This window comes from Dama dama, chromosome 31, assembly GCF_033118175.1.
Source record: "Dama dama isolate Ldn47 chromosome 31, ASM3311817v1, whole genome shotgun sequence".
Taxonomy (NCBI): Eukaryota; Metazoa; Chordata; class Mammalia; order Artiodactyla; family Cervidae; genus Dama; species Dama dama.
The window spans coordinates 38,699,389-38,714,491 of record NC_083711.1 but is presented as its reverse complement, the minus strand read 5'-3'; positions in this window follow the sequence as shown (position 1 = coordinate 38,714,491).

The following is a 15,103-nucleotide window of genomic DNA, read 5'->3' as shown; positions in this document are numbered from 1 at the left end:
ATGAACCAAGAACTTACAGATGTACAGGCTGGATTTAGAAAAGGCAGAGGGACCAGAAATGAAATTGCCAACATCAGTTGGATCATAGAAAAAGCAAGAGAATTTCATAAAAACATCTACTTCTGCTTTATTGACTATGCCAAAGCCTTTGACTGTGTGGATCACAACAAACTGTGGAAAATTCTGAAAGAGATGGGAATACCAGACCACCTGATCTGCCTCCTGAGAAATCTATGCAGGTCAAGAAGCAACAGTTACAACCAAACATGGAACAACGGACTGGTTTCAAATTGGGAAAAGAGTATGTCAAGGCTGTATACTGTCACCCTGCTTATTTAACTTAACAGAGAAATACGGACTGGATGAAGCACAAGTTAGAATCAAGTTTGCCAGAAGAATTATCAATAACCTCAGATATACAGATGACACCACCCTTATGGTAGAAAGCTAAGAGTCAGAAAGAGGCTCTTGATGAAAGTGAAAGATGAGAGTGAAAAACTATCTTAAAATTCAACATTTGAAAATTGAAGATCATGGCATCCATCCGCTCCCATCACTTCATGGCAAATAGATGGGGAAACAATGAAAACAGTGACAGACTTTATTTTCTTGGTCTCCAAATCACTGGAGATGGTGACTGCAGCCATGAAATTAAAAGACTCTTGCTCCTAGGAAGAAAAGCTATAACAAACATAGACAGCCTACTAAAAACAGAGGCATTACTTTGCTGACAAATGTCCATATAGTCAAAGCTTTCGTTTTTCCAGGAGTCGTGTATGGATGTGAGAGTTGGACCATAAAGAACGCTGATCACTGAAGAATTGATGCTTTTGAACTGTGGTGTTGGACAAGACTCTTTATAGGGTCCCTTGGACTGCATGAAGATCAAACCAGTCAATTCTAAAGGAAACCAGTCCTGAATATTCATTGGAAGGGCTGATGCTGAAGTTGAAGCTCCAATATTTTGGCCAGCTGCTGGGAAGTGCTAACTCATTAGAAAAGACCCTGATGCTATGAAAGATCGAAGGCAGGAGGAGAAGGTGATGACAGAGGATGAGATGGTTGGATGGCATCACTGACTCGATGACATGAGTTTGAGCAAAGTCTGGGAGATGGTGAAGGACAGGGACACCTAGCGTGCTGCAGTCCATAGGGTTGCAAAGAATCGGACATGACTGAGTGACTAAACAACAATGGCATCATACAAGTAGAATCATACAACATCCATTCTTTTATCTCTGTTCTATTTCAGTCAGCATAATGTTTCAAAGTTTCATCCATGTAGTAGCATATATCAAAATTTCATTCTTCACAAAGGCAGAATTATATTCCATTGTATGTATATGCCACATTTTGTTTATTCAATCAACCTTCAGTGAACATTTAGGTTAGTCTCACCTATTCAATATTGTGGGAAATATTGCTATGAATACTGTGTGCAAATATCTGTTTGACAATTGCATTCAACTCTTTGAATCTCTTTGGGGTTTATACCTGTACTTGGAATTGCTAGGTCCTGTGGTCATTCTGTTTATTTTTTTGAAGAAATACCATACTATTTTCCACAGGACTTTCATCAGTTTAAATTCCCACCAGCAATGCATAAGGGTTCCAATTTCTCCAGGTCTTTTCATACAGTATTATTTCCCAGGATTTGTTTTGATAATAGCCATTATAATGAATATGAAGTGGCCTGTCATTTAGGTTGAGATTTGCATTTTGCTAGTGATTAGTGATATTGATTAGTAATGTTCCTCTTTTCTTGAGTATATTGGTTATTGTAAATCTTCTTTGAAGAAATATCTGTTCAAGTCCTTTGCCCATTTTTTTTTAATGTTACCCATTCCTTTTGTTTGAGTTTTAGAAGTTTTATTTTTAGTATTTTCTGGATATTAATCCTTTGTTAGATATATTATTTGGAAATATCTTCTCCTAATTTGTGGGTTGCATTTTCACCCCAATGCCCTTTGATACAAGTTTTTCATTTTTTAAAGTTCATTTATTTTTTCCTTTTGATGCCTATGCTTTTAATGTCACATTCCATAAATCACTACCAAATCTAATGAATCTTTCACCCTGTGTTTTCTTTTAATGTTTAGCTCTTTTGTATTAGGGCTTCCCAGATGGCACAAGTGGTAAAGAATTATCCTGCCAGTGTAGGAGACACAAGAGACACGGGTTTGATCACTAGATCAGGAAGATTCCCTGGAGAAAGAAATGGCAACCTACTCCAGTATTTCTTGCCTGGAAAATTCCATGGGCAGAGGAGGCTGGTGGGCTCAGTCCATGGGGTTTCAAGCAGTCAGACGCGCCTGAGCGCACAGATGCTAGATACTTAGGACTTCACTTTTATGTTTAGGTCTTTGACCTATTTGGGGTTAATTTTTATATATGAAGAGAGGTGAGAATTCAAAACTATTATTTTACAAAGGAGTATCCAGTTTTCTCAGGACCATTTTTTGAAAAACTGACCTTTCCCCATTGAATGGTATTGGTACTTTGTTGGACATATTTGATCATATATATAAGTTTACTTTTTCAGTTCTCTTTTCTATCCCATTGTCTATATGTCTTCCTTTATGCCAATACCACAATCTTTTTTGAGTACAGTAGATTCTAAATAAGTCTTATGATCAGATCATGTGAGTCCTTCGACTTTGTTCTTTTTCAAGATTATTTTGTCTATTTGTAGTCCTTCAAGGCATGGAATTCAGGATTTTTTTTTTCTATTTCCTCAAACAGATATTGTTTGAACTTTGAAAGGGACTGCATTGAATCTGTAGGTTGCTTCTGATGGTATTTACATCTTTACCATATCATTTGTTCCATAGACATAATATTAACATTTTAACAATATTATGTCAGTCCATAAACATAGACGTCTTCCCATTTATTTATGACTAGTTTCTTTTAGCAGCATTTTGTAATTTCAGTGTACCAGTAGAACTCCCTTGGCTAAGTTATCCCTAAGTGTTTTATTCTTTTTGATGCTTTTGTAAATGGATTGTTTTCTCAATTTCCTTTTCGACTTGTTCACTGTTAGTGTATAAAAATATAGCTTATTTTCTGAATTGAATTTTGATTCTGAAATGCTGCTGAATTTATTTATTCACTAAAACTGTGTGTGTGTGTGTGTGTGTGTATCTGTGAGGGGGTGTGTGTGTGTCTGTGTGTGTGTGTCTGTGAGGGTGTGTGTGTGTGTGTCTGTGTGTGTGTGTCTGTGAGGGTGTGTGTGTCTGTGGGTGTGTGTGTGTGTGAGGGTGTGTGTGTGTGTCTGTGTGTGTGTGTGTCTGTGAGGGTGTGTGTGTGTGTCTGTGTGTGTGTCTCTGTGTGTGTGTGTGTGTGTGTGTATCTGTGGGTGGGTGTGTGTGTGTCTGTGAGGGTGTGTGTGTGTGTCTGTGGGTGTGGGTGTGTATGAGGGTATGTGTGTGTGTCTGTGTGTGTGTGAGTATGTGTGTCTGTGAGGGTGTGTGTGTGTGTCTGTGAGGGTGTGTGTGTGTGTGTCTGTGTGTGTGTGTGTCTGTGAGGGTGTGTGTGTGTGTGTGTGTGTGTCTGTGTCTGTGTCTGTGGGTGTGGGTGTGTGTGAGGGTGTGTGTGTGTGTCTGTGTGTGTGTGAGTATGTGTGTCTGTGAGGGTGTGTGTGTGTGTGTCTGTGTGTGTGTGTGGAATTGTTAGTGCTTCCTACATGCAATTTCATGTTGTCTGCAGAGAAAACTGTACTTTTTCCTTTCTAACTTTGATGATCTTACTTAATTACTTAACTCCTCCCTTCCTCCATTGCCTAATCACTCTGACTGGAACTTCCAAAACTATATTGTATAGAAGTGGTAAAAGCCATTATATCTTATATTATATCTTAACTCATCACTTACCAACTATGTGTCTTTGAAGTCACATAACTCTGAGCCTCACTGTTTTCAAACAGGAATAACTGTATCCACTACATTTGATAATTTTACATGTTTAATGACACAGTTTATTTCAAAACTTTCATCATAGTCTATAACAAATAGAGGATGTACCCAAAAATTAGTTAGAGTTCATTCCTCTCATTTTCTTTACATCTTAAAGGAATTAAAATGAGCTTTAAATTAAAAAAGCAAATAAGATATGTGGTAACTTTATCTTTTTCATTTTATTTCAATAGTCTGTCTTCATATATATATAGTAAGTAATTCTATAAATAACTATACATTGAAATGTAAAGGGTAGTATTTTAAATATTTAGTTGATTTTTACCCTTCAACATATTTCTTCAGACACAAAAATATATGCATTTTTAAGATTGAATGTTCCTTGACTAACTAAATGTATAAATTAATCCAGATTTATAGCTAAATATGTAAATTGACACATATTAAATACATATTTAATAGCTAAATATGTAAATTAATACATATTTTCCTTTACATGACCCAAAATAAGCACTTTAAATAGTCCCACAAATTTCACTTGGAAACACACAACTACATAAATTCAGTGAAATTTCTTTCATCATTACACTCATGTCTTCATTTGTTTCTAACTCAGGATAAATCCAGGATGCTGAAGAGTAAGTTAATTTTAGTTATTTGGTCGTTTAATCTAAGTTTCATTTGGGTTTAAACTCAAATCGTACATAAGACAGTTTGTGAAAGCACTTTCTTCTTCAAAGGAAAAAGGAGCAAAGTGTATTTAATAAACATGCAGAATATAATCATGTTATTTAACTGAGAGACTAAAAGAAAATAAACCACATCTTTATAAGTAAAGGATAAGTTTGTTAAATATAAAGTATGGATATTAACTTGAAAAAGTGATAGAAATAGAGGTTACCTTAAAAGGCTCAAATTAGTCTTGTAGATAAATTTAATATTTTTAAATGCTAGTGACAATAATGAAGGTGTTACAAGGGACAGTTGAAACGTAATTCAAGGCAGCTAATAGAATTTACTGTCACAACGCATGCTGATACTATGGAGGGCAATACCTTAGCTGCTATTTTATTTTCTTTCTGTGTTCTTGACATACTCCTATAAACTTGTTCTCAAATTAGGAGATATTCTGATACCTCCTGATCATAAAAACAAATGCAACCAGCTATGAGACTGATTATATTTTAAGATCATACAAGCATCTATTCTTGTGAATAGAATAAAGATCCATCATTGAAATATTGTCTTCACGAATGAAACCCATTGCTTGTGGAAGGAGGCACTTTTAGGAAAAGGGAAAGAGTAAACTTCACATCTTGAGTAGCAGGATATCAGCCTTATCGTATATCTGTTAATTACTTGTTATAAGAAGTGAAGTGAAGTGTTAGTTGCTCAGCAGTGTTCGATTCTTGACGACCCCATGGACTGTAGCCTGCCAGACTCCTCTGTCCATGGAATTCTCCAGGCAAGAGTATTGGAGTGGGTTTCCACGCCCTTCTCCAGGGGATCTTTCTAACCCAGAGATCAAATCCGAGTCTCCTGCATTGCAGGCAGGTTCTTTACTGTCAGGGCTACCAGGGAAGTATACTTGATATAAACATATATCTGATATAAATAGTTATTATATCATCTATAAAAAATGATATATGAATTTTATTTATGTATATCATAAAATAATTGTTCAGGTCTGCAAAGTTAAGAATATTAAATACAAAGGTTATGAACAATTTTGATAATGTAACTATGAAGCTAGCCACCCTTCATTACCATTATAATACCCTTACAAATATTTGCAAATTTTACAGATCATATATATTTCTTCTATTTACCTATGGTCTGATTTCCACCTTTGACTAGATTTTCATTTCCCACTTTCTGTTTAGTAACTGCTTCAGACTTTTTCCTATCTTTGCATGACACATTTTATATATCTGTGGAAACTCTCATATTCTGTTCATTAAACATGTATCTATTTATGTTCAAAAACTTATTTGATTCATATATTAGACAAGTAGTATTCTATATAGAGCATGATATCTCTCTCTCTCTCTCTCTCTCTCTATATATATATATATAATAAAACAAAAGCTAAAATAATGCTTTGCTCTCCATAATTCTTCCTCTTAAAAAATCCCAGAATATGGTAAACCTATAATAAGAGAAACAAAATATTTATCCTAAATAATTTAGTACAGTTTAGAATTTAACAATCTAGTTAATAAAATCTTGACCATGGCTTCTAATTAAATATTTCTAATATTTTAGTAAATATATTTATTGAATATAAAAATTAACATAGTAAACATATGCTTCTCTATTAATTGTACAATCAGATTTCTTTAGTTTTAATTTTTTTCCCCAGGAACATACAAAATCCTAATGGTATTGGTTCATCTTGGTAGGTACTAGTACTATTCTTAGAATATATCTAAAGTGGAATTCTCATAGATGTGCCATAATTTATATGCAAAAGTTTTACATACACTTTATTGCCCTCAATGGAATGTACTATCTCACTGTGTTTTCTTAGCTCCTATTTGTCCTTTGAATTTTACCTGAAATGTCTCTTCTTCTACAACATTTCCTCTAATATTCCCCTAGCTGTAACTATCTTTTGTCATCATTAGAAGGTGATCATTGGTTGCAGGAATTGTGTCTTATTTCTTTGCCCCAATGCTTAGCTTAGTACATGGTAGATAGTAGACAAAAAAAAAAAAAAAAAAAAAATTGAAGAGTGATGTAATTGTTTAAATCTTATATATTTTCCTTTTTCCTGCCTTTGATTTATTTACATATTTATTAATTTACTGAGCTCAATGCTAAAGCTGATCCAAAATATTACCTAAACATAGTTCTTGCTACTTATAAATTATAAAAGGATATTAAAAGGAAAAGAAGGAGGAAGATGATGGATTTCCTTAATTTATGTTACAGTCAACATTATGCTGATTCTTAGCACAGAGATAGAAAATTTGCTGAGTTTCCTGCAAAGTCACATTTTGAGGCAGCACCACATTATATTCTTTCTTTTTTCCAAAATCCAACCTCATTCGTGGAATTTAGCTTTCAGTGTTTGAACAGTAAATATTTTAAATTGAAATTTGGCAGGCTTTCAAGAAATAAATATATGCATTTACAGTTTGTACTCATATTTTCCATGTATTTGGTTTGGCTATGACCACAGACACATCCTCAGAATAATCCTTCTTGACATTAGGAAAGCCCTGTGTAGTTAAGATAAACTATACATTTCACTACCTCTATCACATAATGTCTATGAAAACACATGCATTTAATAAATAATGTCACAATTAATAAGACTAGATTCCATGCCCCATAGCTCTATGTGAACAAATAAGGCCTTAATTTCCCTAGGAGAAAGTTAAACTCCCAAGACATATTTCAAAGCCACTTTCAATTATCATAATTTATGGGATTCCTTCAGTCATGAGTGAATAATAATCTCCTTCCATTTTCAATGCCACATTTGGATGGTTTTAATTCCACCACATCACTTTTCAAAAATCTATCTAATCAATAAAATGTGTAAAATTTAATAGCTCTAAACTTTACTACAAACTTTGGTTCATCAATGAATGACTAGTCTTCATACATATTTAAGGTTTACCATGGGTGAGAGTCATGTATTTTGAAATATTTCTTTACTGGTCAAATATTTAGTGGTCATTAATTACCATCTGTGATTTGAAAACGCCTCCTATTCTCAATCTCTCAGTCATGTCTGTTTCCATGGACTGTAACCCACCAGGTTCCTCTATCCAATGGAATCCTCCAGGCCGAGAATACTGGAGTGGGTAGCCTTTCCCTTCTCCACAGAATCTTTCCAACCCAGGGATAGAACCTGCGTCTCCTGCATTGCTGGCAGATTCTTTACCATCTCAGCCACCAGGGAATCTACGACACACCTAGACAGCATAATAAAAAGCAGACACATCACTTTGGCAACAAAGGACCATGTGTTTGTGTTAGTCATTCAGTCATGTCCGACTCTTTGTGACCCTATGGACTGTAGCCCACCAGGCTCCTCTGTCCATGGAATTCTCCAGGAAAGAATATTGGAGGGAATTACAATTTCCTTCTCATGGGGAAATCCATGGCCCAGAGATCCAAGCTGCATCTGCTGTGTGTCTCCTGCATTGCAGGCAGATTCTTTCCCATCTGAGCCATCAGGGAAGCCCAAGGTCCATATAGTCAAAGCTATAGTTTTTCCAGTAATCATGTATTGATGTGAGACTTGGACCATAAGGAAGGCTGAGTACTGAAGAATTGATGTGCTTGAACTGTGGTGCTGGAGAAGACTCTTAAGAGTCCCTTGGACACTAAGGAGATCAAACCAGCCAATCCTAAAGGAAATCAGCCTTGAATATTCACTGAAAGAACTGATGCTGAAGCTTCAATATTTTGACCAGATGAAGCAAAGAGCTGATTCAATGAAAAAGAACTTGATGCTAGGAAAGATTGAGGGCAGAAGAAGGGGGTGACAGAGGATAAGATGGATGGATGTAATCACCTACTCAGTGGACATAAGTTTGAGCAAGCTCCAAGAGAAGGGCAGGGAAGCTTGGTCTGCTGTGGTCCATGGGATCTCAAAGAGATGGACATGACTTAGCAACTCAAGAACCTATTCTTAGTGATATTGCTTGTATCTAGAGGTTTCATAAATCAAAATGCATCTCTATTATACCGAGCTTACAGAACATATAATATTCAGCTCCTTTACTGAATGAATTGTGATCTGTTTACCTTAACATAAGAGTTTCCTTGTCATAAGACCTGGTGAATTTCAGCTTGCATTTCATAGTACCTATATACCTTGAACTATTACCCTGCTATGCTAGGCTGTGAACATATACCTCGTTACTCAGTTTGTCTTCTAGCAGTACAGCTCAGTCACTCAGTCATGTCTGACTCTTTGCAACCCCATGAGGCGCATCACGCCAGGCCTCCCTTTGCATCACCAACTCCAAGAGTCCACCCAAACCCATGTCCATGGAGTTGGTGATGCCATCCAACCATCTCATACTCTGTCATCACCTTCTCCTCCTGCCCTCAATATTTCCCAGCATCAGAGTCTTTTCAAATGAGTCAGCTCTTCACATCAGGTGGCCAAATTATTGGAGTTTCAGCTTCAACATCAGTCCCTCCAATGAACACCCAGGACTAATCTCCTTTAGGATGGACTGGTTGGATCTTCTTGCAGTCCAAGGGACTCTCAAGAGTCTTCTCCAACACCACAGGTCAAAAGCATCGATTCTTCGGTGCTCAGCTTTCTTCACAGTCCAACTCTCACATCCATACATGACTACTGGAAAAACCATAACTTTGACTAGATGGACCTTTGTGGACAAAGTAATGTCTCTGTTTTTTAATATGCTGTCTAGGTTGGTCATAACTTTCCTTCCAAGAAGCAAGCATCTTTTAATTTCATGGCTGCAATCACCATCTGCAGTGATTTTGGAGCCCCCCCAAAAATAAAATCAGCCACTGTTTCCACTGTTTTCCCATCTATTTGCCATGAAGTGATGGAACCTGATGCCATGATCTTAGTTTTCTGAATGTTGAGCTTTAAGCCAACTTTTTCACTCTCCTCTTTCACTTTCATCAAGAGGCTCTTTAGTTCTTCTTCATTTTCTGCCACAAGGGTGGTGTCATCTGCATATCTGAGGTTATTGATGTTTCTCCCGGCAATCTTGATTCCAGCGTGTGCTTCCTCCAGCCCAGCACTCCTCATGATGTACTCTGCATATCAGCTAAATAAGCAGGGTGACAATATACAGCCTTGACGTACTCCTTTTCCTATTTGAAACCTGTCCGTTTTTCCATGTCCAGTTCTAACTGTTGCTTCTTGACCTGTATACAGGTTTCTCAAGAGGTAGGTCAGGTGGTCTGGTATTCCCATCTCCTTCAGAATTTTCCACAGTTTATTGTGATCCACACAGTCAAAGGCTTTGGCATAGTCAATAAAGCAGAAATTGATGTTTTTCTGGAACTCTCTAGCTTTTTCAATGATCCAGCAGAGGTTGGCAATTTGATCTCTGGTTCCTCTGCCTTTTCTAAAACCAGTTTGAAGATTTGGAAGTTTATGGTTCAAGTACTGCTGAAGCCTGGCTTGGAGAATTTTGAGCATGTGAGATGAGTGCAGTGGTGCGGTAGTTTGAGTATTCTTTGGCATTACCTTTCTTTGGGATTGGAATGAAAACTGACCTTTTTCCAGTCCTGTGGCCACTGTTTTCCAAATTTGCTGACATATTGAGTGCAGCACTTTCATAACATCATCTTTTAGAATTTGAAATAGCTCAACTGGAATTCCATCACTTCCACTGGCTTTGTTGCTAGTGATGCTTCCTAAGGCCCACCTGACTTCACATTCCAGGATGTCTGGCTCTAGGTGAGTATGAGTGATCACACTATCATGATTATCTGGGTCATGAAGATCTTTTTTGTACAGTTCTTCTGTGTATGCTTGCCACCTCTTCTTAATATCTTCTGCTTCTGTTAGGTCCATACCATTTCTGTCCTTTATTGAGCCCATCTTTGCATGACATATTCCCTTGGTATCTCTAATTTTCTTGAAGAGATCTCTTGTCTTTCCCATTCTATTGTTTTCCTCTATTTCTTTGCATTGATTGCTGAGCAAGGCTTTCTTATTGATCCTTTTCTTCTATAGAGATCTTTAAAAATCAAAAATTTCAAAGCATATTTCAAATGCTTATTCGCTTCCCATTTATTCTTCTATGTGTGAAGGTTCTAGAGTTCCTGGAATCATAGGTTCTCAAACTACAGCGTGCATTAACATCACTGTAGTCTCTCCATCCCCAGAGACTCCATATCAGTAGGGGAATAATGAAACCCCAGATATGACATTGTCAGCAATTCCACTGGATGAATCTGGTACTGTTAACCTTAGATCACACTCTGAGAGTCACCATTTTATTGTGTGAAACTCCGGGTTCAGAATTCATGGTAAACAGAGAAATTTCTAAGAGACCACCCTGCACTGTGTTTCAGACATTCATAACATTGTATATGAAGACAATTAATGATAAGTTGACTGTGGTCCTTAATTTGAAGTAAGTAAGAATGAAAATACTCCAAATAAGTCTTATGTAAAAGAATAACTAGAAAAACTAAGGGGTCACACATTTTTACAATGAAAATGCTCTTAAGTGATGATGGAGTAGGAAGAAGATCTTTAGATACAAATGTAGCCAGAGACATCATTCTTAGTTACAATCATATCAAACAGATCTTAAAATTAAACAAATGAAAAAAGGAGGGGACATAGAAAGTCACTATAATTAAACACATTTTTGAGTCAATAATTAATATGGATATATATGAATATTAACTCAAATACCATGTGAATTGTGATTAAACCTAATTTTATAGTGAAAAAATAAAAAATCTTTTAAACCCTGTATCCTACCAGATCTTATCTTGAGCAAGCCTACAAAAACTATTTATGTTGTGATTAACTGCATTGTTTTCAAATCTAAACTGAGCAAATGCATTCACTGAAAAGAAAGACACTGTTAAATTGTCTTCTGACAAAATGATGACATATTCGTAATTGCTATAGTTTAGATGATCAAACCAGAGACACAGAGAATGATAGCCCTGTGAGAGCGATGAAAGACATCATGGCATCCTGATCAGTCACTTTACAGAGTCAGGTAAACGTGGCCACAGTGACAATTCTGTGTGTGTATGTATGTATGTGTGTTCAGTTGTATCTGACTGCAATCCTATGGACTGTGGCCTGCTAGACTCTTCTGTCCAAGGAATTTTCCAGGCAAGAACACTGGAGTGCCATTTCCTACTCCAAGGGATCTTCCCGACCCAGGCATCAAGTCGGCGTGTCTTGCGTCTCCCCCATTGGCAGCCAGATTCTTTACCAATACACCAACTAGAAAGCCCTATAATGATAATTAACACTTTCATGTTCCTCTTGGTATTTTGATATGCTTTAATACCATATTTTTTCTGCTAATGTTCTTGATTCCTGCTGTAGATTATAACATTCCAATAGGAAAAGATCTTGATTGCTTACATTTTGAAATTTTCTTGGTATATTCTACTATCTTGAACTACTTCACATACTGCTTTAATCCATCCCTGATGTGGGGTTGGTAGACTTCTACCCAGAGAGGTGCTTGATAAATTAACGGGTTTCATCAATAGATGAGCTGACTTCAAAACTGGATACTACCCATGAATATACATCCTCTGCCCTTAGCAAGTTGTAATGTGAATCTGGATACTAGAACCCAAGTAATTGTTTTTTTGTTATTTTTTTACCATAGAAAAATTTCTCACATGTGTGTGTGTGTATATATACATATATATATATATATATATATATATATATATATATAAGGTATTTTTAGAGCTGTTTTAAGTTTACAATAAATGAGAAGAAGATCAAGAGTTTATCTGCTTCTTGTATTGTACATTTTATGGTGTTGGACAAATGTCCTGAAGGAGGGCATGGCAACCCACTCCAGTATTCTTGCCTGGAGAATCCCCATTGGCAGAGGAACCTGGCGGGCTTCCTCTGCCAGGTCCATGGGGTCCCAAAGAGTCAGACACGACTGAGTGACCAAGCACAGAACACATAATGACATGTATCCATCATTATAAAATCATACCAACTATTTTCACTGTCCTGAAAATCTTACACTTCTTTTTACTACTTTCAGTTCTCAGTATGAGAACATAGACCTGATGATTAATGCTTGAAAATGGCCAATAAAAGGTCTATTTCATTTTATATCTACTTTACATATTTTTTAGTTCCTTTTGGTATCAATTCTCCAAATCTTGCCACTTTCTTGTTACTAAATAATGCACAGTAAGTTACATATAGGAAGACAGAGAGAGCTACAAGTTTTCTTTCTTTTTTTTGATTCAAACAATTCTAAAACTCATGCTTGTATTTCTCGGCAATGTTTGTCATATTTATTATATAATTATGCTCAAACTTTCATTTGATAATTTCAAATAATTACCAAACACATATTGGATGCCAGGAAGTTTCTGGATTCTGATTAGAGAGCAATATACAAAATCAGCAATAACCCTGATGTATGAAGCTTGTGTTTTAATGAGGGAAGAGAGATAACAAATGTATAAATGTGTAATTTGTCAGGTGGAGATAAATGACAAACCAGAAAAATAACACATGGTGGAAGGGAGAGAATGAGGTGGTGCTGCATTGTTGTATAGAGTAGGCAGGAAATCTGCTCTGAAAAGCTGGTTTCTGAGCAGATGCACAGCTTAGTCTACTCAGCGTGGGTCACTGTCCTCATTGTATCCTGAGTGGTACTCTTGTCTAGGATAGTCCCTTCACATTATTTACCAGTGCTTGTTTGGTGTAAAATGAAGAAACAGAAATAAAGCTTTAAAAAACCACTAAAAATTTCATGGATGAATTACAAAACCTTCCCATCTGACCAAAAGAATCTCAGCCCAGCTGCGCAGGTATTGTAAAACTGGGACCCACTTTCCCTAACAGCCATAGCTGGGTCCAATTTTTTCCCATCGGTACAATTTAACCAGCAGTTGGAAGTTTCAGTAAGTATGCACTGCTTTCTGAGCTACTGACTTTATTAAGTTAAATCAGGTACAGCTCTGCTCATAGCAGGGTTTAAAATGACAACTCTGAATCCCTCAAGTACATTAACACCTCAGGCTCTCAAGTCTGTTCTGGCCCCGGTACCTAAGTGCGTCATACAGCCTCAGCTTCCATTTTACTGCCGTGGCTAGGAAGTCCCTTTTAGTACCTGAAGATTACTAATTTTTCTCTTTTCAGCTATGTCTTTTCATTGACAATAATATATCTTTATGTTCTGTGTTTGAAGCTTAAGCTATGAAGCTTGGTAGAAGTGGGGGTGTATTCAAAATGTACTCAGTCACCTATCAGAAGTCTTCTCAATCAGAAGTGAAAGAGTCTGCAGGGTTTTCTGTGTGCTAAACCTCAATCTTAACACCATTCACAAGAACTGCATATATTTTATTTGATGTATCTTAATGACTCATTCTTTCCTTTAATTTATGGTGACAAGTGCTACCTTACGAGTTGGAAATTACCTAACTACCCATCATGTGAGACAGTAGCCAAGTTTATATTGTGGCAGAGGATGAGAGAAGTAAACCTCATGTGTCAAAGTGTGGACAAATTAGTGTTTCCCACTTCCCTGTTAACTCTAGGAGTTCGGATTGGGATGACATAAAAGACAATTTATTGTCCATCATGGGCACATTGGACCACTAAGAAAATGCACTTCAAATGTATGAGGAAAATGAAGTCACAGTGATGGCTTCAGACAAAGACCTCAAGAGATTTAAGTTATGCTTCAGTGTATACAACCCTTAAAAAACACTTATGAAAGTGTTAGTCGCTCAGTTATATCCAGCTCTTTGTGACCCCCATGAACTGTGGCTCAGCAGGGTCCTCTGTCCATGGAATTCTCCAGGCAAGAATACTGGAGAGGGTTGAGTTCAGTTCAGTTGCTTAGTCGTGTCCAACTCGTTGCAACCCCATGAATCCCAGCATACCAGGCCTCCCTGTCCATCACCAACCCCAAGAGTCCACCCAAACCCATGTCCATTGTGTCGATGATGCCATCCAACCATCTCATCCTCTGTCATTGCCTTCTCCTCCTGACCTCAATCTTTCCCGGCATCAGGGTCTTTTCAAATAAGTCAGCTCTCCACATCAAGGGTCAAATTATTGAAGTTTCAGCTTGAACATCAGTCCCTCCAATGAACACCCAGGACTGATCTCCTTTAGGATGGACTGGTTGGATCTTCTTGCAGTCCAAGGGACTCTCAAAAGTCTTCTCCAACACCACAGGTCAAAAGCATCGATTCGTCTGCACTCAGCTTTCTTTATAGTCCAACTCTTACATCCACACATGACTACTGGAAAAACCATAGCCTTGACTAGACCGACCTTTGTTGGCAAAGTAATGTCTCTTTTTTAATATGTTGTCTAGGTTGATCATAACTTTCCTTCCAAGGAGTAAGCATCTTTTAATTTCATGGCTGCAATCACCATCTGCAGTGATTTTGGAGCCCCCCCAAAAATAAAGTCAGCCACTGTTCCCAATGTTTCCCCATCTATTTGCCATGAAGTGATGGAACCTGATGCCATGATCTTAGTTTTC